This window comes from Dermacentor silvarum, chromosome 2, assembly GCF_013339745.2.
Source record: "Dermacentor silvarum isolate Dsil-2018 chromosome 2, BIME_Dsil_1.4, whole genome shotgun sequence".
NCBI lineage: Eukaryota > Metazoa > Arthropoda > Arachnida > Ixodida > Ixodidae > Dermacentor > Dermacentor silvarum.
Genome location: NC_051155.1, coordinates 207,453,493 through 207,478,245, shown reverse-complemented (window position 1 = coordinate 207,478,245; position 24,753 = coordinate 207,453,493). Strand labels below are relative to the sequence as shown.

General features: G+C 49.6%; 1 protein-coding gene across 2 annotated transcripts in view; it reads right to left on the bottom strand.

Annotated features, from left to right (window-relative positions):
• Positions 1-24,356, bottom strand: part of LOC119442492 (chondroadherin) — a 213,894-nt gene extending 189,538 nt beyond the window's left edge. For both annotated transcript variants that reach the window (XM_049662204.1, XM_049662205.1), the window contains exon 1: positions 23,795-24,356. The gene's annotated coding sequence lies outside the window, so the exon portion shown is untranslated. The remainder of the gene's footprint in view (positions 1-23,794) is intronic.
• Between the last annotated feature and the right edge of the window lie 397 nt (positions 24,357-24,753).

Here is a 24,753-nt window from a genome sequence, read left to right as displayed (position 1 = left end):
TTTATAAATATATACACGAAGCCCAAATTTTGATTCCATTTTTTTTTATATTTTTTTTTTTACCTTTCACTTCCCTCCACGCCCATCTTCCGCGACTCAACGAGCCGCGACCCACGCAGAGAATAAATTTATCGCCTCATAGGTGGGGCGGAAAGCACCTTCCGCGAGATAACCGGAAATGATTTAGTGTCCCGCGTTAGCTCCACAGATAAAGAGAGGGGGGGGGGGGGGGGGGGCAGGGCGCTAAACGTGTATCCTCTGGCGAGCCGAAGAGGTGGCCCGCGCACCACCCGCTTCTTGAGGAGCAACAAAGCGAACGGGCGAATAAAAGAAAAAAAAAAGTACGAAGAAGAAAGAAATGAAGAGGAAAAAAGTAAAGGCGGCCTAATAATAAGAGCGTCGGAGAGGAGGGCGCCGGCGGTAACGAGACCGACGAAACGTATACATACATATACGCCGATGGAGGTGCAAATGAAGGGGCCGCCCGCGGATTTCCGAATTTGACCGCGGCCTTCTGGCGGCGCCCTACATTCGTCGAAAAGTCGAGCACCGCTTTACGATATGCGGCTGCCGCGCGGTTCGGTTAACGAGGGGCGTGTATGTAGCGCGAAGCAAAAGCGGCGCTTTGATGTCGGCGACAGAGACGTCGTCGGAGCGCGGCGGGTCTCATGATTGGGGGGGGGGGGGGGGGGGGGGGGGGGGAAGCAGGGGGGTGGTTGAAAGGAAGCTGGAGCGGCCAAAGACCGTGATGACGATGATGATGACTTCCTTTCAGAGTGCGCTCTTCTTAATCCGTCTGTTGCATATTTTTCCTTAGAATACTGCTAACCCCAATGGTAGGGAACTTGCAGGGTTTGCATATAAATGTTCAGTAATCGAAGTGAAACGCCTTCTTTGCGTTCGTATATGAACACTCGTTATTGAACGCCCACTGAGGTGCAGCATCAGGTTAATCTAGATCGGCAAAGTAAACTTCCGCAGCACTCTGTATTATTGCATGTTTATCAACTTAAAAGAAAAGAGGAAACAAAGATTACAACATACCTATTAGAATACGCAAAGCCATCCTGGCTGCTTTTGGGAATTTTTTCTGCGCCAATCAGAAATGTGGGAACGTGCAGCTTCTGAGAGACTTTGAGCATGAAAGCACAGTGAAGTTTTAATTTGTCATACCATGCAAGTCGCGGTGTGCGGTGTTTTTTTTTTTTTTTTTTTTTAAGAGCTTTGTAAAAAAAAATTGACAAAGACGCTTGAAAAAGGACCACAAAACCGCATTTAGCTGTGGCTGTTGTGCGCTGCAAACTGTGCAACCTACAGCCGGACTCTCAAGTGCCGAAACTGAGACGGCCCTAATGTAGCAACACAAACGGCTTTCAAAGGGTAAACCCAGACCACCGCTTAACAAAATACTGAGCCCTGTTCCAAGTCTGGTTTACCAGCTAGAGAACAACAACAAGCAACGCAACGCCGGAATAAAAATATGTCTAAGCGAGAAACGGTGCAAACGCAACGACACATTAACGGTCTTTCTTCTCTCTTAAATTGGAAAAGCGAACGCTATCTAGAAGCGCAGATCTTTTAATAATGCACACTCGAACTGAAGTTATTCGATCTCGTCGCGCCTGCACTTACGGGACAACATTTTAGGCGCATCACGGCTTCTAGCGTCCTTCGATGCGCGCATTAGAGTAAAGTTCAGCACGTAAAGAAAGAGCAGAGCTCTCTCCGTACAACGTTGCCCTGAAAGTCGGAAGTGTAATCAGATAGTCGGTAAAGAAATCCGAGCCTTTAAAAGAAGAGCGCGAATGTCGCACAGTCTGAACCACTAAGAGAGTCTCCAGACCCTTCGCAAGAAGAAAAAAAAAGAAAAAGAAAGAAAAGAAAGCGGCGGGGAGAACAGGGCAAGAAAGAAAGCCGCGTTATTGAATTGTTCTGTACTCGGGAGTCGGAATCCCGAAATGCGCGCCACATAAAAGCAAGGGGCACAAAAAGCTATTCGTTTCCACGCATTTTTCGTGCGTTTCGGCCAAAGAGCGAGAGGGAGAGAGAGAGAGAGATGGGAAAAAATATATGTAGTATCAGGGCCCCAGCAAGGCGGCTTCCCTCAGCGACTTGTACTGCGGGAAAGCTCGCCTGACCGAGCACCTCGAAAGAGTTTGAAAGATTCAGATATACCCAAAAACGTAATATAAGAGAGAGAGAGAGAGAGAGAGAGAGAGAGAGCGAACAGTGACAAAACTCGGGCGCACAAAACGAGATCGCCTCGCGACCGAGAACGAGCTTAGCGCGCATCACGCAGCGCCGGAGGCATAAAGCGGGCACCACCAGAGGCACGCGCGAGGCCAGCTCGGAAATGGTGCAGTGACGCGATTAGAGCAAAGTGACCAAAACAACAACCGCACTAAAGCACGTGGCTTTGTCCAACGCAGCCGAATAAAACGAAGAAATAAGGAACAACAACAGCGACGAGGCTACAGAGCGTATCAAAGTTTTGTTCACGCATGCGAAATAAGAACGAAAACCTAAAAAACACACACACACACAAAGGAAAACAAAAATCTCTTTGTCCGTACGAGTGAAGCAGAAAAAGAGTCAAAGAAAGGAAGCGAGGATGCGACAGAATAGAAAGAGACACGACGCGTAGCCATCCATTTTTCACGAGGAACGTCGACGGTTTTCCGAGCTGTTTGCTGCGCTGCATATAGCATCGGTGGCGCGAGCGGTGGTCGCCGTCAACGCACAGAGACGAGACACGACAACGACGCGCCGTTCCCGAGGCTCGGCATCGACTTTTTTTTTTTTTTTTTTCCTCGCGAGACAAGCCGGCCACTCGAGTCGCCGGCCGGCATCGTCCGCTATGCGCCGTCGCTGAGGTTCCTGCGAGGAGACTCGGAAGACGCCGAGATTTGAGCGAAGGAGAGAACTACAGGAACTATGCTACATAGCCACGGGTGGTCGACCTCAGACGGTATATAGGAACGCTCAAACGGGGCGGGCTATGGTTCCGCTCTCGACTCGGATAAATCCTCACTGGCGTGAAAAGCATGCAAGCTTGCACTGCGAACAATGTGGCTAACTTGGCTCAAAGGAAAGAAGGAGGATAAACGTCCTGCCACGCAGTAATATAACCGTACGTCCAAATAGTAACAAATACAAAATGGTTTAATTATGCGGGAACAGCGCTACAGACAAGTACAAAGTGAGGGCTGATGCGTGCCCTCTCTTTGCGCGCATTTACACTGTCACATCGTGATGCACTGAGCAAATCAAAGGAGCACGTTTTATCTCGCAGCCGCGCTGCCCGTTGAAGGTTGTGCAGTTTTAGCTGACTGAACAGCCTTGCACGACTATCAGCAGTACGGTCAGTAACCTTAGACGCATTAACGTATTTAATTGCTGCTATTATTAAGTACATACAAGCAGCTGCAGCTAAGCGAAAGCTTAGCGCCTCGTTTTCTCCGTCCATGTGTCTCAGATTACGAATATCGCTGCTCGCACGCACCGTTTGTGGACAAGTAGAAGGACAGTCACTTTAGCCGCGACAAGATAGCCGCACGCCGTGATAGACGACACTATCTCCTTATGGCAGTGGCAACGCAATGAGCCCAATCGCTCGTAATCACCTCCTCAGGTGAAATGCTATACGTGCGCGAGGGAGACAACTGCAAGTGTCCATCACCTCGAGTTGGATTGCGAGGGACATAGAATATTCCGGGAAAAGTACCCGCTTAATCAGGTGAAGTTATCCGAGCCCTGGGTCCCGCCATGGGCTAACGTCAAAGAAGCACTTACCGATCTATGTGTAGTTGGCTCCAATAGTGAGCCACACTTAGCCTATGCCACCCACTTAACCCCCTTCCCCAAATATATCTCGAGCCATCATTTAAATATTGTGAGCGCAACACATGCCTGACTTTCGTCTTCATCATCTCTACATACCATCGTCCACTGTGCATCTTCCTCACCCGTGGCAGCACGAAGATCAAGCCGCGCAGCTGATGATGATATACACAATGAGGAAGATGTACAATGAATGATGATATGTAGCGATGATGAAGATGAAAGGCATGTGTTGCGCTCACACTAAATTATTCTATCTCTCTCTAGGAATCAGGCGATGTTTCGCAATAACAATATAGCGATGGAGTGTATGAAACTACGAGGCCCCCGTGCTATGGCGCTCGAGTCTCAGCAGACGGATGCTCTCGGAAAGCACGTGCCCCTGCGGCTAGTGCATTCGCACGATGGCGCTCCTGATTGGTTGGCGCCAGCTGCCGCCTCCATTCCACCGCCTCGTTGTTGTGAAACATAGTAAGGTACCGTGGGGCGCCGTTGCAGTGCGGTGGTTTCCCCACCTTAGACGCAACAGTCTCCTCAGACTTATCTCACGCACAAACGCATCAGCCTTCGCCAACATTCCAACACGCGCGAAGATGGTGATGGCCAAACCAGGCACGGCGCTAGCTTTCCCTCGCAGCAACGGCGGAGGAGCGGACAGGCAGCAGAAACGTGACGTAACCGAAGCACGGCTTCCACAGAAGTCTGTCTACCCGCCGGAAACAAAGCAAGAATGGGCTCTAATGAGTACGAGGAAGAAAGATAGAAAGCAAGCTAGCAGAGGGCGCGTGAGAGACACGATGAGAAAAGGCGACGGAGCAATGGCCGGGTGCCGAGGCGGCCCGGGCGCACAACCGTACGCCGCTCTCTCTATCGAGCCCGAATGAAGAAAAAAAAAGCTCAAAGCAACGTCGTGTGCTGCCGAGGAAAGAGCATTCATTTGAACGGGTCCTCTCGGCTCGCTTGTTGATTGTTTGGCCTTCTTCCGCGGCGCCGCCGCCGTCGCCGCCGCTTTCGGGGCTTTCACGCAGCGCAGCAGCCGGCTCTGACGAGAAGAGGGCATGCCAGGATTTAAGATGAGCACGGAGGGGAAAGGACTCGGTGCGAAATGCGAGAGAGAGAGAGAAACGGAGGAGGCGCTACTAATTTATCGGCGGTGCAGACCCGCACTGGCAGCGGTTGCCGCTGCTTTCGGTCGAGTCCGGCCGACCGGACGGAGAAAGCGCCGAGCAGCGTCGTCGTCCCCCCCTCCCCTTGGTGGTATAACAATGGCGTCGGCGCAGGCGCGTTGACCTTGAAGCCCGCGGAGAACTCGTAAAAAACTTCCAGCCGGGCGCCTCCGTTCGTGGCTGCCCGAGGGGAAGAAAAGAGAAACCCGACCACAGGCGCAGCATCAGCAGGCTGTTGCTGGAGGGAGAAGGAAGGGATGGCACTGGTAGGGGGGTGAGTGTTGGGAACACGCTCATGCACCCCCCCCCCCCCCCCCCCCAAACTCGTTGCAGCCCTCAAGCTTCGAGTAGGGTCTATCAATTTGAACACCTTTTGGTTGTCTTGCTTCAGCTGTTGCTGGCAGGGGTGTCTCGTTCGCGGCACCTCGAAAAGATTGAACGGTTCGCGATTATTCGGGGCGGCGGAGCTCTCGAGGAGCGTGACAAGAGCAATGCGGCTTGTACGCCTAAGTCGTTTCCCTTGGCGTTCACTCGTATCAACAAACGTTCAGAACCCTTTCTTCTTTCTTTTTTTCTTGCTGCTATTAGGACTTCAATGGTGTATATCTGGTCCCGCTAACAATTCCTAAACATAATGCATCAGATGATCATTTTACATTGACTATAGTCGCTATGCCTTCACAGTCCTTAAGCTTAAACGGTAGTCAATGAAGCCTTCCTTAAACAGATAGAACGCAAGCGTTACGACTGACGAGAGAAGACTACCTCCGAACCACTTCATATTCGAGTAAAAAGCACCAAAAACGCCAGCAAGGTACGTTACGGTAGTATATAGAACGCGACCCCTTAGCTGTGCCATCGCCGTGAAGTGTGGGCGAGTAGCAACTATTATATTATACGCCTGCTAGGAGAGCAGCGAAATAAAGAGCCGTCTTGCAGAGTATCGTCAGTGAGAAGACTGCGACGATTCGTAATGACGGCAGCCAACGAGTGACGAAAGACGACATCCTCCGCCTGCGAGCATTCTCCAAGCCAGCCGGACAGACAGAGGCACGCGAACCGCCCGACGCGACCGCAACAAAAACGAACAGATGCCGCGCGAAGACGGCAGACGGACAGCTGATTGAGCAGATTATCTGCGCCCCGGCCACAGTGGTAAAAAGAACAGCGGGATACGCGGCTTCGTCCTCCGCCGCGACCCTGGAAGCGTTGGCAGCTCTCTCCCAACTAACGTGCAGCACAGCGCAATGTTAGCGGTGGGAAAAATGCCCATATGTTCCTCCGCAAAGAAAAGTAGTCCCTTCAATCGGGGATGATATTATGGCAAGACAACCGAGAGAGAGATGTTATTCAATGAAACCTAGAGAGGTTTGCTTGGCGACACATCTATGCTACTCCAAGTGAATGCTATGATTAATGGAATGATACACATAGGACAAACGACAATTAAGACACATAATACTTAAGACACATAATACAGCATACGATATTAAAGTATCTCGTTGACACACGAGAATTGATGGCTGAAAGCACAAAGCTTTTTGTTCGTAAGAATTCTCTACCACAGACAGACCACCTTCGGTAAAGACGGGTTTAAATTAGAATACGCGAAGGCAAGCCGCTAGAGTCCCAGCAAAACCCAATGCCGCCTTCGAGTTCTCGGGTAGTTAAGCCGCTCGTGTCCCCTGATCTAAATCTCTAATAATAGTGCTCACAATTGGCCTCCACTCGTCCTAACGAATCAACCTAACGTACGAACTGCTTTATCATTAAGGGCTGAGGCTAGCATTTACTTCCAGGACGCGCTTCTATAGCAGGGACATAATTTTGTACCATCCTTCAAACCAAGCAATGTACGACCCTGCGAATTACGCGATGACGTGGCGTTTCTTCCCATATTCCTTCTCAAAGAAACGTAAATGGCTTGAGCTAGCGTCCGTGATCGCAATCATCCAATTATGTACATGTTACGGTCAGAGCGCAACTTGCGCTTCGTTGCATCGCTGTGGAAGGCGCCCGTAATGTCAAGCTTCACGCCACGACCTTGCATACACGACATGGAACCGTGACGTTGCACTACTAACCAGTTAACGGAAATCCGATAATAGGCGAACATGACACAGTCTCTCACCGGTCTATCCAATTGTTTTTCGCAGAAAACTGGCACAAGGCTCTCGCCAACTGCCGTACACTACTAACTGTGCCACCGTGAGGCACAAGACCACGCACCTCTGAGGTTTGCGTTCGCGTTTACCCACTGCACCCAACTGGCTGGACAAATTTACGGCTGCCCGGCACCCCGCTCCCTATCTGAGCGCTTGTAATAACGACCATTACTTGCGACTCGGTTGGGAAGAAAGAGACGGGCATTATTTGCGCGCGAAAGGAACTGGGCAAGGCGAAACGCGCGGACAGCGCGAGTTCTAGCTCGCGCGCGGGGGAACGTGGAGGAGGCCGAGACGCCGATACAACAAAGGGCCTTTTGAAGACGTCCGTCGCCGCGCCGAATGTGCGCGCACGTAGGTGTACGCGCATTCACGTGGGTCACGAACCCTGTCAGGTTCATTCCCCATTCCCGAAAATGCGCGCGGCGACCGGCTGCGAGCGCTTGCTTCGCCACGGGAACCTTCTACCACTCCCTCCGCGAGGCAGCCACACACGCACGGCACACCGACGGCGTGGCCGGCTGACAAAGGCCGTTCTCGTCCTTTGTGCCGCTTCCCATCAAGTCTTCGAGGTGGGCCAGCTGGACGACAATAGGAGACACCGATGCAGATATGTCCCAGGGCGGTGGCCGGGGGCCTCAACACCGGAACCGCTGCAGTGTATGTTTCTCTATTCATCTCTTCCTCGCTCTCTATCCGCACAGGCTCGTGCTCGCGAATAGTGCACGGTTGTCGTCGGACGTCAAGAGCTGTTCCGAGGTGTGTAATAAGTGGATGAGTCTTTCCTCTTCTTCAATATTTTCTCAAGCCAGAGAGACCTCTTTCCGCTGGTGACCCATATAGTCAGAACTGGCCATTTTTGGTTCGCCACTGCCAATGCGCTGGTTGGTTACACGGGGATACGAGGCCGCTGGCCCTTACCCACTACATCTACAAAATATTTTCGGCAGCCATGAGGCTGGCAAGATCGCGGCGACCGTTAACCTTTTCCCTCAGTGCCATGGCGCTCTCTGACAGATGCGATCGCTAAACGTAGTGAACGATGATTGCTAAGTATAGCTGGTTACTACTGTTACGAGCAGCAAGGAATGCATCGAGGCACCTTACGCTTCTGCCGAAGGTTCAGCGTTCCACGCGACTTTCGGTGCCTTCCAGCGACTGACCCGAGTGATTCTCAAGGGCGTGTCAGCCGCTCCGTAGCTCGAAATCAACGACGGTGACAGCTATACGTCGATATAGAATATGGCAAATAGACCGAGAGGAACAACGCACTGGCACCGAGGTTCGCAGTCACCGCAATGAAACTCTCAGCCCCTCGACCGACACAGTTTAGATACTGAAGTAGAGCTCCAAGTCGGGCTAGTTGGTTGACATGCATGGTATACTTAAACTGCGCTAACCCACACGGACAAAGACGAGGCAGGCACGTCTTGTCTGCTTCGTCTTTGTCCGCGTGGGTTAGCGCAGTTTAAGTATACCATACAGCTTAGATAATAGAGCTATAACCGCCATGGATACAGCGCAGAAGGTTATGGCGTCGACGCCGCATATATGCAATACACTCGCTGAGAACAAATGCGAACAGCTTTGCCCGAGAATAGCCGTTCGTTCGGCGACTAAAGTCCGATTTCGGAAGATGAAACTGCAATATCTGCAATAAAGACATCCAATCTGTATCGCATGAAAATTGTTTTCAAGTCTGAAGAAAGTCACGCACGGGTGCCCGTTTATTCGTTTACACATTTAACCTGTTTATACGTTCTGGCGGGACAGTAACAACAACAAACAGTTTCAAGATTGATCAGGTTGGTGTACACGCCACGATGGTATGCCCGGTCAAGGAAACTATACGCAGAACCGCACTCCTCATTAACCATAGTGCATCTCTGGCAAAGGGTTTAGTACCAGGATTCTCGTTCTTTAACGCACTTTCTTTCTTCTTGCTTCTTCCCGACCTTGTACGTACTCCGATTCACCGTTCGTTATTAGTCACCCCCCCACCAATTCACCCTAGACACCCTTTCAGGACAAAGCAAGTGGACAAAGCTACACTTAGCTTTCATCGCACACGGACGGAACAACACCTGCGGAACATGCGGACAATGCCTACCCACGGCTGCGCCGACCACCGCGAGCGACGCGCAACGACATACTCAAAAGAGAAGGCGGGCGGCAGTCGAAAAAAGCCGATCCGACAGGGAGAATTCGAGGAACAAGAAGAAGAAGCCGACAGAAATAGAGAGAGAGAGAGAGAGAGAGGCCATGGCAAAGGGAGCGCTGGCTCCTCCAACCGCACACGTGATGCCCTCTAATGAGCTGACGACGTTTCGGCCAGGGCGCGCGCGCACGCCTCTTGTCATTGTTGCACCGGCGGAACGTGCTCGGCTAAGCTCCCTTCTTCGCGAACAATCACTCCTCCTCCTCCTTCTTGTTGTTGCCACCTCGCTCTTCATTTTGTGCGCACGCGTCTCGCAGCGAAAATAACTGATAAACATGTTTCCACGCGCGCAGCGGGAGCAGGCGCCACGGCGCTTTCCTCTCCCGAACGACGACGGCGGCGGCGGCACGAAAATGGACAGCGAGGCTCAGGTTGCCCCGTGCAGCTGCTGGCTGCGTGACCCGCGCCGAAAGACGAGCCTGGCAAGCAAAGTCGAGTGGGTCGTTATGTGTTGGCCGTCGAGACGGTCGTGTGAGGAGCTCCTGCTGGGAAGCACGTTTCGCTGAGTGCCGCGCTTCAAGTAACGACGGGGAGGTAGGTGGCTTGTACGTTACAGGCATCCAAAACTATAAAACTCGCGTTTGCAGAAATGAACAGAAGAAGTAGAAGAAGAGACAAGCAACACACAGAAAAGGGAACATGCGCTAGCGCTACTACGAACAACAGTTTAGAAAGACCACTGCATCAGCGATAAAATGTTAACTTTTCTTCCGGACCGGCCGTCGTCACGAAGAGCGCTGAAGAGCCGTAGTATAATAAATACGAGAGGGAACAACAATTCTGCTTATTAGTAATGAGAGAGAAGAATATGCGGAAACGAGGGCTCGATTTCGCGTTAATGAAAACTACGTGAAGCCAACAGGCAATGAAGCCAGGTAAAGCATAGGAGAAATTGTTGTTTTTATTGACAAGAAGAAATAATGCGGAAAATAGAAATGAAAGTGGACTAAAAATCAAAATGCCGCAGGTGGGAGCCAATCCCACATCTCTCGCGTTAGACGTACAATGCTCCATACCATCGAGCAAATATTACTGGTGACACGCGGATCCGAATCCGGCACGTTCAGACAATAACGGCCTCTTGAAAGCAATTTGGATGTTCCGTTTCCACGTTGTTCAAAGGGATACTGAGGCGGGAGAGCACTTACGTACGCAGTCAGCGTGAGCGCGAACGTTTCTTTTTTTTTTTTTTTCTCGGCAGTTTGCAGGCAATCCAGAAGCCACGGCTCGTATTCCACAAAGAAATTCGTACGCTATAGACTGTTCGTAAGAGGTGCCGGTAAATCGTCACACTGTACATATTATTACAGAAGGCGGCGGCCCCAATCGCAAACAGCATGCACTTACCAAAAAAAAAAAAAAATGTGAGTTCAATCATACGTCTCTCGACTGCTTTAAGATAGAACATGAAACGTTACATAAAGCCCCCACTATAGGGAAAGCCACATATAACAAACATCCATAGGTACGCAAAACCACGGCTGCAGAATGCGAGCTTGATTCAAGCCAGCGCGAAGCTACATATACGATGGCAGCGGAAAATTAATGGGCTTTACGGAAGGCGGGCGAAAACGTGCACGCACCATTATTGCCACGGCAAGAAGACGGTCCCGTGATTTCGTCTGTGGACGCGCGTCCTAAACACGGAACGAGAGGAAGGGGAACAGAACTTTCGTAATGGATGGATTCCCGATTGTAACACAATTTCCCGACCTCGCTAGCACGATGAATAAATTCAAACGTTGCTCCCATTTTCGCACACATTGAGCTTACGGAATTTCCTCCGCCTAAATCGATGAAAATTAAGATAGAGGAACACAACTTTTCCAGCAAGGTCGTACAAGAAAGAACGAGAGAAAAAAAGAAAAATAGACGCACTGTGAGCGCTGTATTGCAGAAGCGCTCGGACAAGCGAAGCCTGCCGTTCCATCACGTCCGTATAAGCGCTTCTGTTCGAGATTAATGTGATTACCCTTGATATATTTCTTTTTTATTTTTGGGCCTTTACGCGCTGCATTACACTACCATAGTTTTCTGAATCGTCGTTTTGTACGCTTCATCGAATGAACAATGCCATTCTCGAAAGCTGTGCGAAGCATGGAGGAGGGAAAGTGAGTATACGCGAATATTTCGAATCGATGCATCCGACTCGCGAATTTAGTGTGCCGTGTTCACGAATATTCGATTATTGCCGAACATGCGGGGTTGCAACGATTATTGTAGCCTATGCTTTTATCAACTTTTTTTTTTTTTTTTTTTTGGGGGGGGGGGGGGGGGGCAGCGCGTGCAAAGTGTCCACTGGTCACTCCAAAGTGTCCGTTGTATAGCCAACCACTATAACTGCGATGATCTTGCGCTTCATGCTCACTAACGAACTGCACACCTAAACGGCCTTCTGGTCGCTTTGCGCGCAGTATGATAGAAATAAATCCCTGTTCTCTTTGCCGGTGTCGGTCTTTTTTTTTTCGGTTTAACAGAAAACAATATTTAGGTATTTGATTCTATACTAAAGCTTTATGATTCGACCAGCACTCGTATGAATGCTGAAGGAGTGGACAAGCCTTCCGGGCCGCGGCGGTCGCATTTCGATGGAGGCTAAAAGCAAGAATGTTGATGTACTTAGATTCAGGTGCACGTTAAAGAACACCGGGTTGCCAAAATTAATCCAAAATCCCCCACTATACTACGTGTCTCATAATCAGATCGTTGTCTTGGCACGTAAAATCCCAGTAGTTTGTTTTAGTGGACAACCCGAGTTTGCTCGAAAGTACAACTGAGAGTCGAAAGTATACCTGCTCGGTACAAGCAGGAAATTAAAGATGCAGAACATACGAAAACCAGCAAGACGAATCATATGTGAGACATCGCAATGCCATCGTCATCGCGAAAGCTTAACGTTGTTTTAGGTGACGTACACTAAAGGCGTTTCCTTTAAGTACAGCGTCATCGCCGGCCCCAACCAAACGGGTCTATTTTATTACACCTTTTCTTTCTTCACCGCTTTCGACTTTTCAATAGGCGCCCGTGTCTGGTGGCTTTTATACAGGGTGTGCACTCTCGCGATGAGGTCGCGCTGTATAAGTAAGACCGAAAGCCTAAAGAATGAAAAAATAAATTTATTAAGCAAAAAACGCTCGGACGGACCCCAGCCAGAATGGCAGCAAAGGAAGACGGACTACAGTCCTACAGACTATAGCTGTCTCTTTAATCACACTTGTCCTACTCGTCTCTCTCGGGTTTCGCAAGACACGCAGACGCTGGACCTTGAGCTGCTTTCCTCCCACCCAGCGCGATGAGGCAGCGCTTCATCGCCGGCCGACCGCTGAGTATGCGATGCAGTCATTCCCTTGCTTGACCGATAAGGGAAGCACTCGCCATGCATATCGTTATTCCTGCTTCACTGATCGCGGTCCGCCAGAAACCGTTACAGCCTTCGTCAGAGTATACAGTTACTAAGTACAGTTACTAAGGTAACTGCACTCTGACGAAGGCTGGTCCACTAGCCGAAAACGTTAATATGTCTTATTTCCAAGAAGTTCGTCGTCTCTTTCCTGCATCTGTTACGTCGGGTTCAGCGTGTGCAACTTTCAAGAAAACCCATATATATATATACCGGTAGTAACCTATCCATGCAGCAGTGTGACGTGAACGCGATCAGCACAATGACTCCGTTACCCCGAAATCTCTTTTTTCTTTCGGAACGTGGCACTATAGCCAGGATAAGCTGGTATTGCAAGCAAACGCACGCACACACAGACAGACACACACACACACACAAAGGCGCGCGCGCGCGCGTGCGTGCGTAAGCACACACACGGAATTAAATAAAATAAAAAGTTTCAGTCACACTTTCTTGCCGCTCAAAATGAAGCAACAGAGCAACGCTTATGCGCGTTGATAGCTCATATCCCCGTGCAGCCGCGGAAAAGTGCGCGTAATGAAATCAGGCGCACCTTCCTTCATGCGGCACCGCAACTCGCTCGCGGTGTAACGCGGCTCCTTCACCCTATAAAGCAACAAATATTATAGAAAAGAATAGGACAGGGCGAACAAGGCACCTGCGTAATGGAGGTCACAGTATCACGCATTTTCGAGTACCCTATAGAAAAGACTATTACGCCCCTCGATTTCATTTCACTCCCGCCCACCGCGGCCTCCCGTCTCTTTTCGAAAGCCTCTTCCCGTTTCATTTCCCGCAGGTTCTTTCATGCGGGAAGGGATATAGCACCGCGATCTCGTTTTCACTGCACCTACCTATATACGTATACGTGTCAGAGTACTCGATTGTCCTAACAGTGAAATCAAGCCCCGAAAGAAACAATGATGACTTAAAACATTGAAATCCAAGCTCGCGCTCAGGCGCGCCACACACAGTTCATACAGAAAGTTGCAGAAGACACGTATACACCCGAGAAATAGTATACACATACAAAAAATAAGGGGGAAAAATCGAATGGAAGATTTTCAACTTCACCGCGGCGAAAAGAAAGCGACCGCCAGCCATGGAGCCGCTTATAGCGAGAAGTGAAACGGCTGATTCTGCATTAAGGGCCGGCCCCCGCGCCGGGTATATCCCTAGGGTGCCGTGCTCAACTGCGCGGTGTATGTGTGTGGAAAGACCGTGTAGCTCCACTTGAGTATATCTCCCTCTCTCGACCTCTCGCTTCTTCCTTTCTCTGTCTTTTTTTGATTCCACACCAATTTCTTCTTCCCGTTCGCGCCTTATAACGCCGCACATAACCGACATGCTTATATAGCTGGATGCTTTCTCGCGTTCTGCGCGCCGGTGTGCGTGCGTGCGGAAGGAACGTGTCTCATTGCCCGCGATTTTCTCTCCCGCGCCCATTTCACTTGTTTCACGGGGCGACGGCAACGTTTTTTTTTTTTTTTTCAATTCCGGGCCCTCCAGCTCTGCATCTCTCGCTGTCCATATACGAGCATCCAATCTCTCTTTCTGAGTTCCTTTTTCTTCTTTAACTTCGCATGCATCCTTTCCACTTCTTTGAGAAAATAGAGTCCGCGGAAAAGCGAGATCGAATGAGCCCCGCTGAGAGAGTGAGAGAGACGTGGTAATAGAAGCCAGCGTGCGCGCCTCCTTTTCTGCGGCCCGATATGTGTACCGCTGCTGACGCTGCCGAGGGTTCGGAATCGCTCTAAAGTGGCTTAAGTGTGGGCTTGGCTTGGCGCTGAGAATCCTTCTATACGTGGTTTCATCATGGCTGGTTGAATCAGGCTTCTTGGGGCAACATCAAATTGGATCCCGAGAGGGTGTGTCTCGAAGCGCAGGGGGGGACTGACGTGAAATCGACCGTGATTGAAAAAGCCGAGCTTGTTCGGACAGAGAGGGTGAAAAAAAAAGTCACCAATTTTTTTGTACTGAAAGGCATGTGTGCTCCGTGTATATATATATATATATATATATATATATATATAAAGAAATGAAAAGTGTCCGCACTTCGACGTTCCAGCGCGTCAGCAGCGAGATTATACCCCGTGAAAGCGTAGCGAAGTCCGCATCCTTCTCTCCGAGTGAGTGCGCGACGAGAAAGCCGCGGGCTGAAAGATTAAAAATTTTAAAAAGCAAATAGCTCGTCGAGGTTTCACGTACACCTTGGAATAACCTGCACTTCGATTTGCTCTAGAGAAACAGGCGAAAAATAAACAAAATACGACGTTATCTTCGGAACTGCTGCTAAATAAAAGAACGAAAATGACACATGCCTACGACGCTGCTAATGAGTAAACACACACACAGACACGTGCGCGCGCACACACACACAAACGGCAGCGTCGGTCGGTACGAGAGCATTTATTTTATGGTGTCGATATTAGCGCATGCATAGGCGCGACGATTCGCCTATGAAAACAGGGCGGTGCCTGCCCCTGACAGCTGCTCAAGACTCCACCGAACGAGAGCAAATGGAGAAATTCTAAAGAAACTTCGGAGCACGAGCTCACAAAACCGCAGAGCCTTAAACCCGGCGCGCTTCGCATCCTCAGCTGTCAAAACCACTCTTCCTCTTTTCCTTGTCCTCAGACGCTCGCGTCCTGGCGCGCGACCGTGAAAAACGAGAGTCCGCCCGCGAGAGTGCGAGAAGTCCCGCACCGCGGCGCTCGGCTCGCATTCCGGCTAGAGTGCCTCGATGCGCGCGCCCCGCGCGGGCATCAAGGCACCCTAATTCCGGCCGCGTGCGCATGTACTATTGTGAGCAATATGAGCTCGAACACGGGAGCGCGTGGAAAATAGCCTCAAAACCTAGATAGCGTCATACGTGGATGGCGCTGCCGAAACCGGAGGGGAAAGGAGGGGCGCTCTTCCGCTAACTGTTGGCACTCCCGCTTCGCTAGCGTACAAAAAAAAAAAAAAAAAAAAAATGATAAAAGTGGCGTATCCGAACGCTCAGCCAACACCGCCTAGATTTAATACAAGCATGACCTGTGCATTATGGCAGTCTACGTCACAGCCAGTGGCGCACCGACGGGGGGGGATTCGGGGGTTGTAACCCCCCCCTGAGGCCGACTTAACCCCCCCTCTTTTGTTAACCCCTTTTCTTTCCTTACGCATTTGAGTACTGCAACTAAGATGTAAGACGCGCAATCGTCTGCACACTCGCAAAAAGCGAATTTGTTGACAATTTCCCGCGAAGAAATTGAAATTAGCGCTGTTTAGATGGTATTGGCAAACTGTCAACCCCCCCCTGGCAGAGATCCTGGGTGCGCTACTGGTCACAGCCGATATCTCAGCAGCTGCATAGCCTGATGGGTCATTTGATGTAGCTGTGCGCGTTGATGTGCATTGATATCACCGCTAGCGGCCAGTGACATGCTACAAGCTACCGTTTTGCAGCAGTGATATCGAGGCGGGAGTGTGAACAGCCAACGGAAGCGCGGCGCCCTTTCCAATTTGTTTCCAAAAGCGGCCGCTGCAAATCGGCCAATGTAGGGTTCGAGGCTATTTTCCACGCGCTCGCGTGTTCGAGCTCATATTGCTCACGATAGTACACATTCTTCACGCAGGCGTATTCTATTACGGCGACGACGACGACGAGCGCTGGCGAATGGGCGAGAAGCCAGCCACTCTCCGCGCCAACGGCACAAATGAGCTTGGAATGCAAAGCGCGGCGGATACGCGAGGAGGACAAATAAACCGTGGAAGGGAAAGGCATGCGTGCGCTGGAAACAGCCACGCACACACACGTAAGCACGCACGCGTAGGAAAATATAAGCAAGAAACAAAGAAAATGGCCGAAGACGAAGCGAGACCGCGCGGTCTCATCGCAACACACGCGGTTGCCTATTCAATATTCAAGGCACACGCGGTTGGCGAGGGGCAAAAACCAGTCGCTTCGAGATGCTGCCCGGTTCGCTACTCTTCTGCCGCTGTGCGTCCGTAGTCTTGCTCCATTAAGTACCGTGCAGCTTTGCTGACAATGGTTTTCTGCTGACAAGGACGGCACTGACAATGGTTTTCACTCGTAAGAACTGCGTTGTGATTGGTCCTTGTCCTCGCTATCGTCTAAGTATATGCGTAACACCTGACTGGCCCCCCGTGCTAAGCTTCCTTTGCGCTCACTTGGTATTTCACTGTGGGGAAAGTAACCGGGTAGAAAACTGGCAAGGCTGCTCATATACGCTACAGTAGCTAAACCGTAGTAGCGATGATGTAGTCTTGCCGAAATCAGCCAGCCAATAACAAGACACCTTAGCACGAGCACATCGCAAAAGACGGGCAGTGCACAAGATAGAAAGACGCACACGGCGCCGGGTGTGTCTTTCAAACGAAGATAAAAAGATCCTGCTTGGAAGACCGTAGGTCAAGGGCAGTTTCGTTCTCTCTTTAAAGAGTTTGCTTTATTCTAAAAAAAAAAAAAAAAAAAAAAAAACGCTAAGATACGTCCACCACAACCGGAAGATTCCAACACCGCGTCAGTGCACAAGAAGGGTTATAATAATGGGATCCCCAGCACTCGGCTAATGATTTGCATGCTTATGCGAAGCGCTGGATTGCACCATAGTGCACGGTTTTAGCCAGATGCGAACTACGTGCTGCCCGTGTATCTCATACGTGTGTGCGTGTGCATGCAATACATACATATACGTTGCTGCTTCCGTACACTCTACAGCACTCCGGCAGCGTGCCGTTCCTGCAGCGAAGCTCTTCGGCCGATACGCAGCGATTCGAGAGAAACTGATCGAGTAAACAATCATAAACGCGTATCGAGCGAGCGCGGCTCCCGCTGGCTTTTCGTATGCAGGATCCGGCGACTTCGAAAGCGCTGCATGTTTCTTCTGGAGAAGGCTTCTTGCTTTCTTTTTATCTCTCTCTCTCTCTCCCTCTCCATTCGGTTATCGGCCTCCTCCGCAGATGCTGCGTATAGCGACCGACGTTGAAGACAAATATACACCGATGAAAATAAAGATAAGGTGGTGCGGCCTCGCGAACTGATGGCTATACATCTGTCCGCGATAGTGATAAGGCACGTAGCTGATGCAATAAAACGAAACATGTATACACAAAAGTAAAGCGAGATACATGGAAAGCCAGCTAACGCGAAAAGTTTTCATCCAATATCCTGAAATTACAGGATAAACTGTTCAGTTCTGGGGAAAAGAAAAATATGGGAAAAAATTAATAGAGGAATATGGAAGTTCGTGTTGCTAGATGGCTGCCCAGATAGGATTGACGTTACGAGAAGACCAAGCCGTCTCTGCTTCGTCTTCTATACCTTCCGTTCGTTTGTCAATTTTATCTGTGCACTTTCTTTATCCTACTATGTTTGTAATTTTATTATTTTCAATAACAGCCGTCTACTTAACTATTAGTCTCAGATCATTCTTCCTTGTGTTTTGTTGCTCAGACGGGAAACTTGAATTCAGAACAATATATGATGAGGCTGCGACAAACCAGCCGGAATAAATCGCCTTCACTTCCATTTCTGAATGGAGCAAGAAGACGAATAACGCCTCTGACTATCGCGCCGAACAGTTTTTACATTCTTCTCTCGCAAGTTCTCAAACCCAGTGGGATCGCCGCTCCTTTGCGAAAAAAGTCCCCAGTCTGGTTAGCGCGCTCCGCAATCGAAAACTTATTTCGAATGGTTAAATCTGCGAGGCTGAGATGTGATAAGCAGCGCGGATTTAGTATAGTCAACGCGGGGCAACGCGCAACGCTTCTTAAGTATACGTCGATTTCACTGCGTTCGTGCGTTTTTCCAAAAGCAGGCATAAACTGCCGCCAGGCAAATCCGAGCGTTGCGTATCGCGAAGAAAACACGAAGCTTTCCATAAGAGTAACATCATCGCTCGTATAGACTATCATCTCCAAGCTAAGCGAGGACATAAAAAAAGAAAAGTTTAGATGGAGAAACGATGTTTAAAGATATTCACAGCAGCAAGCATGCAGCGAATAAATAGTATGGATGGAATGAAAAAAAAAAAAAAATTCCGGCAGCCTTCGCAATCTTTGCAACACGGGAACCGCGTAGAATTCCAAAACCTACAGCACACACAAAAGCACGTTGCGATTAAAAGGAAGAGGGGGAGGATAAGAGCTCGCGCTGTAATCCGAAAGTTCGAATATGTAAACGGGCGTACAGCATGTGTACACGCACGAAAGGCACACCACAATAAAATAAAACGTCGTGTATGTGCTTTGCTACGTAAACTTCTGACGGGACTCTATGTGTATATGGCACGCAAGGCCGATGGGGCTTGAACTTTATTTATCCTTTTCTCTATCTCTCTCTCTCTCTCTCTCTCATTTTTGCCCCAGCAGCTCCTCACTGATACAAACAAGGCGAAACGTTATAACAAAACGAGTGCGTCAGAAAACAAACGAAACGCTAGCGCGGTCTTCCGTACCCAAGGATCATAGCGGGCTCCATGAAAGAAAGATGTGAAAATAAAACAGGTAAGAGAGCTTGATGCATTGCAGCAGAGAAAAGCGGCGGATAACCCCCCCCCCCCCCCTCCCCCTCGGTCTGCGCCGCATTTCGCGGCGCAGAAGGGCAACAGGGTGAAGCGGGTATACAGCAGGAGGGAGGACCATCATTTGTCCCGTTCGGAAAGCCTTGGCTCAACAAATCTATCCGTATTTAGCGCTGATCAAACAGTGTTACGGTGTGCGAGCTCGGCACGCGTTTGCTATCGACAACAAGGGCAAGAAGGACAATGCTCTGTGCGCCTTACCAAAATAAATGGCAAACAAAAGAAAAAGCTGCGGCAATCGAGACGCAATAAAAGGTGGACGCTCTTTTAGCGCTTACTGTGATGTACGGAAGAAGGAAAATAACCCGTATATGGACGGATTTGCGCGGATTACGCAAGGTAGCAGCACAGAAACACCCGAATTCTTGCCTCCCGAATCGTTTCAAGTGTTGTAAGAAAGGTGCAGTATAGTTGTTTCGCTCAGGATAGAAATTTTAAAAAATATTTTTGATTAAGTGTGGATTGAGTGAGCGAGTATAGTGTTCATGCGAAATATATATATTTTTTGACGAAATGCCTACTTGAAATAACTTACGGAAGCGATCATCATAAAATGGTAAGCAGGCAGTGAGATATTTGTAGCTTGTGGCCGGTTATGAGGCCGTCTTCAATAATTCCAATTTCGAGGCTAAATTCAGTTTAACGTTTCTTCGAAAGCCATCGACAAGTGGTGTAATCGTTATCCCGGAAACAAACAATATACCTAGTTCGCGACAATGTAAAAAATTAAATCACATATACAAATCGGGACACTTAGCGGTAACACCGCTGCCACTTGCCCAATTTTTCTCGTTTCTTCTAGAAGCTCCACTCTATGCATTACAAATTTCGCCACGCGTGCACGAAGAAACAGGTAAACGAGACTCCCGCGTCCCCGACCTTTTCATCTTGAGCCACACGAAATATTTTCGCAGCTTGCCTCGCCGTAAATCTCTGCCTTAGCGCCTCGAAGCACAACCGCCACCCGCAACTCTCATTAGGACCCCTCTCCTTTCATCGCCACCGTTCTTCTCTGCTTAACAAAGCTCCTCCGCTAGGCGCTAAAGACGCACGCGGTCGCGCCCGCAGACGACCATTAGCGAAGAGCCCCGTCGATCAAAGGGACTTCCCCTCCGCCGAAATTTGCCGCACTAAACAGAGAGGAGAAGGGGGGAGAGCTCGGCCTCAACGGACGCATCACCACTCGGCGGCTCAGTCGCAGTCAGCGAGGCGCAAGAACCAAAAGGGAAACGATAGCCTGCCCCGCTCCTCAGCTCGAGTGTTCTCGCAGTCAACGCAAGGCCGAGATAAGAAAGCGCGATAAGCGCAGGGCAGCAGCAGCAGCCGCCCGCGCACCACCGCAACGCTCCGCGCTAGCTGCCGCACGCAGCGGCGTCGCCGGGAGCTACAGGTGTTCGCGAAACTTCCCGCTCCGAAACGAGAGGGTGAGAGGGGCGCGCCAACGCTGCTCGGCAGGAGAGGAGCTAGCGCGGGGTTCGCGCACGCGTGACGGACGACCTTAGCGTGTGTGTGTTTTTCTTTTTTTTTTCTTTTTTTTTTTTTTTTTTTTTTTGGTAAAGCGCTTTGCCGAAGCGAGTCTGCGGAGAAAGATTTAACAAATAATAGTAAGTGAAAGCGGTCTACCGGTTCCTGGTTGGTTGTGACATGCTTCGCTCGTCCCGACTACGTGGTTATTTCGGAGGCGAAATGCGTGATGTTTATACAATGTTATGTTTACGCAACGGACGCGAATGTTCAGAAATATATAGCCGTACATGGTGCTATGGAGAAGGCGAGAAACGTATTTCAGAACTGTTGTTAGACAAGTTCGAGCATTTATTCTTACAAATCATTCTTCCTGTTTTTTGTTTTTGTTTTTTTTGTTTTTTTAATGGTCTTTATAAAAAAAGCAGCTTGTTCTGAGGGGGCTATAGCGGTTAGCTACAACAGAGCACTTGCACGAACATTTTAATCTACTTTTTAACTGTTTCAGATATCAAAAAAAAGGGATGTATTTTTTCTTTCACAACCACACGCACACACACACACACACACACACACACACACACACACACACACACACACACACACACACACACAAATTCAGAAGTTCCCTCAACAGACGTAATTTCAATCCAAAAGCAAGCTTTAATTTTTTTTTTCTTTGTAAACATATATCGTCACATCCCAAAAAACAACAATCACGGGTCGCTTGTATAGAGGTTGACGAGGAGTAAAACCCTTCAGGGACCTGCGCTGCCTTGGTTCGCCATTTGTCAGTACCGTGCGCCTAATTCAGAATGAAGCGTAGCTTTCGCGACGAACTGCACTTTCGACCGACACGACGCGATAATCCATTTTTATGGACGGCAACGCCTTTTCATTAAATCAATCACTGAACTGCGGCATTTAAGCACAAGACCAACCCATGCGTGCTTCGTAACCACGCTTGTTCGCTGAGCCACAACGCACAAATTATTATTATTATTATTTTTTAAGCGAGCGCTATGAATAAACTGCGTGGGGCTGTTAGCATATAAACGTATGATCACATAGGCGTAGAAAACTCTGAAATCTTTGTAAAAGCTGTCATCACGATTGTTACTGCTGCACTGCAGCCACTAACAACTATTCTATCATGACCAATGTACACGATCTAGTAGCAGCTAAACATAAACGCAAGTCGCGCGGATCAAATGACATCCTCTAAAGCCGCAGGGTAGTTCGCGTAAAGATGGGGGAAGCCTTGATGAACGAGCGCTATGTAGGTCAGGTCATTTAACGAGCAGCTTAATTTAGGGCGGCATGCAGATGACTTCGTTCGATGCGACCTGACTGTCTGGTGCAAGATATATGCATTCGCTCTAATTACGCGCCTTTCATCCACACACACACACACACACACACACACACACAACCTTATTCACGGAGTTTGTGACGCATTCATCAGCAAAGGCCCGCTATAAATGAAAGCCTCTATAGCGACTTACGCTCATAGTAATGGCATGCTGTTATAAAACTTCATCACGCTTATCGTACGTATGCTGTAAACGATAGCGTCTTCAGCGATCTACGCCGTTAGGTACAACTTTATCACGTTTAGAAGTTCGTGCTTTCTCTCCCTCTCTGACACCGCTAAAGCTGGCCGAGTCAACGGTACTAGTTAACACTTGCGAAAACTAATTAAACACGTGTCTGACACGCTAACCTGCGTTAACATTTACTTAATACTTGCAGAAGCATTATCTGATACGCGAATGCAGCATAAGAATAAGAAACGGAGTAATTTACCCACTGATAATCAAGCTATATTTTCCATTCGCATTAGAAAAAAAATTTTTTTAGAAAGTTTGTAGTGGTAGATGTTTACTAATTCTGAATTCATGCGTGAAGCGTTTGACCTATAAAAATGAACAATTCGTTTGGAAACCCAGCGAAACGGCACTCGGCAAACGTACGGTGATATAGAAAATACGCAGAAATATGTCACTAGCTCAATTCTTTCACTATACTAGAGCGCGGACGCGTGACGCGGCGTATGACAGCTGTTCGCAGACAGCGCGTAAATGAATGAATCTACCAAAGCGCGAGAGAGAGGAAAAAGAAACAAGGGACGAAACTAGTTCCAGACCAGCATGATGCCCTTGATTAAAGGCTACAGACGGAGAGAGAGAGAGAGAGAGAGAGAGAAAGGAAACCACCGGGAAACCCGTTCTAAGAGGGCAAACGTCGGAACTTCGGGGACGGCTAATATAGCCGAACCACCCTTTCCAGTTTTATTACGCAACGAGACGTCAATGGGCGAGGAGAAAAGCCGCCGGGCTGAACCAAAACACGGCCGGCACGTGCTAAGGCAAAGCGAAGAAAGGCAAGAAAGAAAGAAAAGGGAGTAGGCACTACAGCCGCCCGACTGCACAAGAGGACGTCGGCCTATTGGATTGCATCGAACGGCGAGCATCCAGGCGAGCGCCGATATCGTCGGCGGACTGGTTGGAACGACGATTCGTGGCCAAAGGATAGCGTGTATCAAGTCTTCCTGAGAAGGAAGAATGGGGGAAGAAGAACGAAACAAGAAAGGAGCGCGTACAACACCCTCTAGCTGTGTGCCGGTAGGATTATTAATGTTGCACTTTTCGGAATGAAACAGCCTTCGTACCGGAGATGAGTGCTTAGCCTGGCCAATAATGACTGCCAGGCGAAATATTCGTGTGTCTTATGGCCGTAACGAAGTCCACAATAAACTTGCCGTCGGCAGGAACGTTTGCTCGAACTTGGATTAAAAAAAAAAAAAAAAATACACTACGGTTTCTGTGCAACACCGCAATATCTATCAACCACGAAAGTTAATCGGTGACGTCAGTGAACGTAAAAGTGCTTCAAGAAGCGAGTGAGGTTGGCTATGGCATAGCACGTGCCAGTTCTGAATGACCATTACGCACCTTGCGATGCCGCGTTCCTCTTCTTTCCCAGTAGAAGCTCGTTGACTCCAGTGGTCCTTGACTATCAGGTGAAGAGATATTTACGGGCCAACTTGCACAACCGAAGATCGGCTCGGACACACACTCTTTGCAGGAAAGTTCAGCGGCGCGGCAGCGAAATCCAAAGGGGGAGGGATGGATGAAATGCAAGGCGAGCCGAGACCGTTCGCTCACGCTACGCGACACGGGAGGGAACGTCGGCAGGCAAACTCGCGCTTACAACACTTGGTCAAGGTAACAAACAGCACGACACACACAACTTAAAAGAACCGCCACGCGACGTATTCCACGCGCACCAGCGTAAAATGTTGTCGTAAGGAAAGCAGCGCTTGGGAGAGTCAGGAAGACCGTGTGAGTATAAAGTTGGCGTGCGTGTAGCTAACTGCCACACCGACTTTCGGAGGTGGCGGGCGGCTTCGCAAGCGACGCACAACGACACGACTGGGACCTTCGCCGTCCGAAGGCCGTCTGCAAACGACCGCGTCGGCCTGCCCCAAGCAGACAGACGGGGCGAACGACGCGGGAACGCGAAGCGAAGAACGAGAACCGGAACTGCGTCACCTCGCCGGAAGTGGCTCGGGTCCGCCCGACTGGAGCTCGCCAAGGGGGGGAACCGGCGCGCCGCTCCGATGGAGGGGCACTGCCACGGTAGGCACGGCGACCAAACGGATCATTGGACGCAGCACGCGCCAACAAAAGTTGGCGCGCGCGTAGTGCCAAAAGTTTGTGTAGACTGGGAAAGACCCGTCCTGCTCCGTTAAAGTCGCTGATGTATTTTTACTAATGGAGTCCCTTGCTTTGAGCGATGTTTTGTCGGGCGTTGTGGCTGGTTTAGCAAATGAACAAGTGTGCCAGCGATGACAACTGACCCTGTTTAAAACAGAAAACGACCTTCGTGTTTACAAGGCTTCGTTCGAACT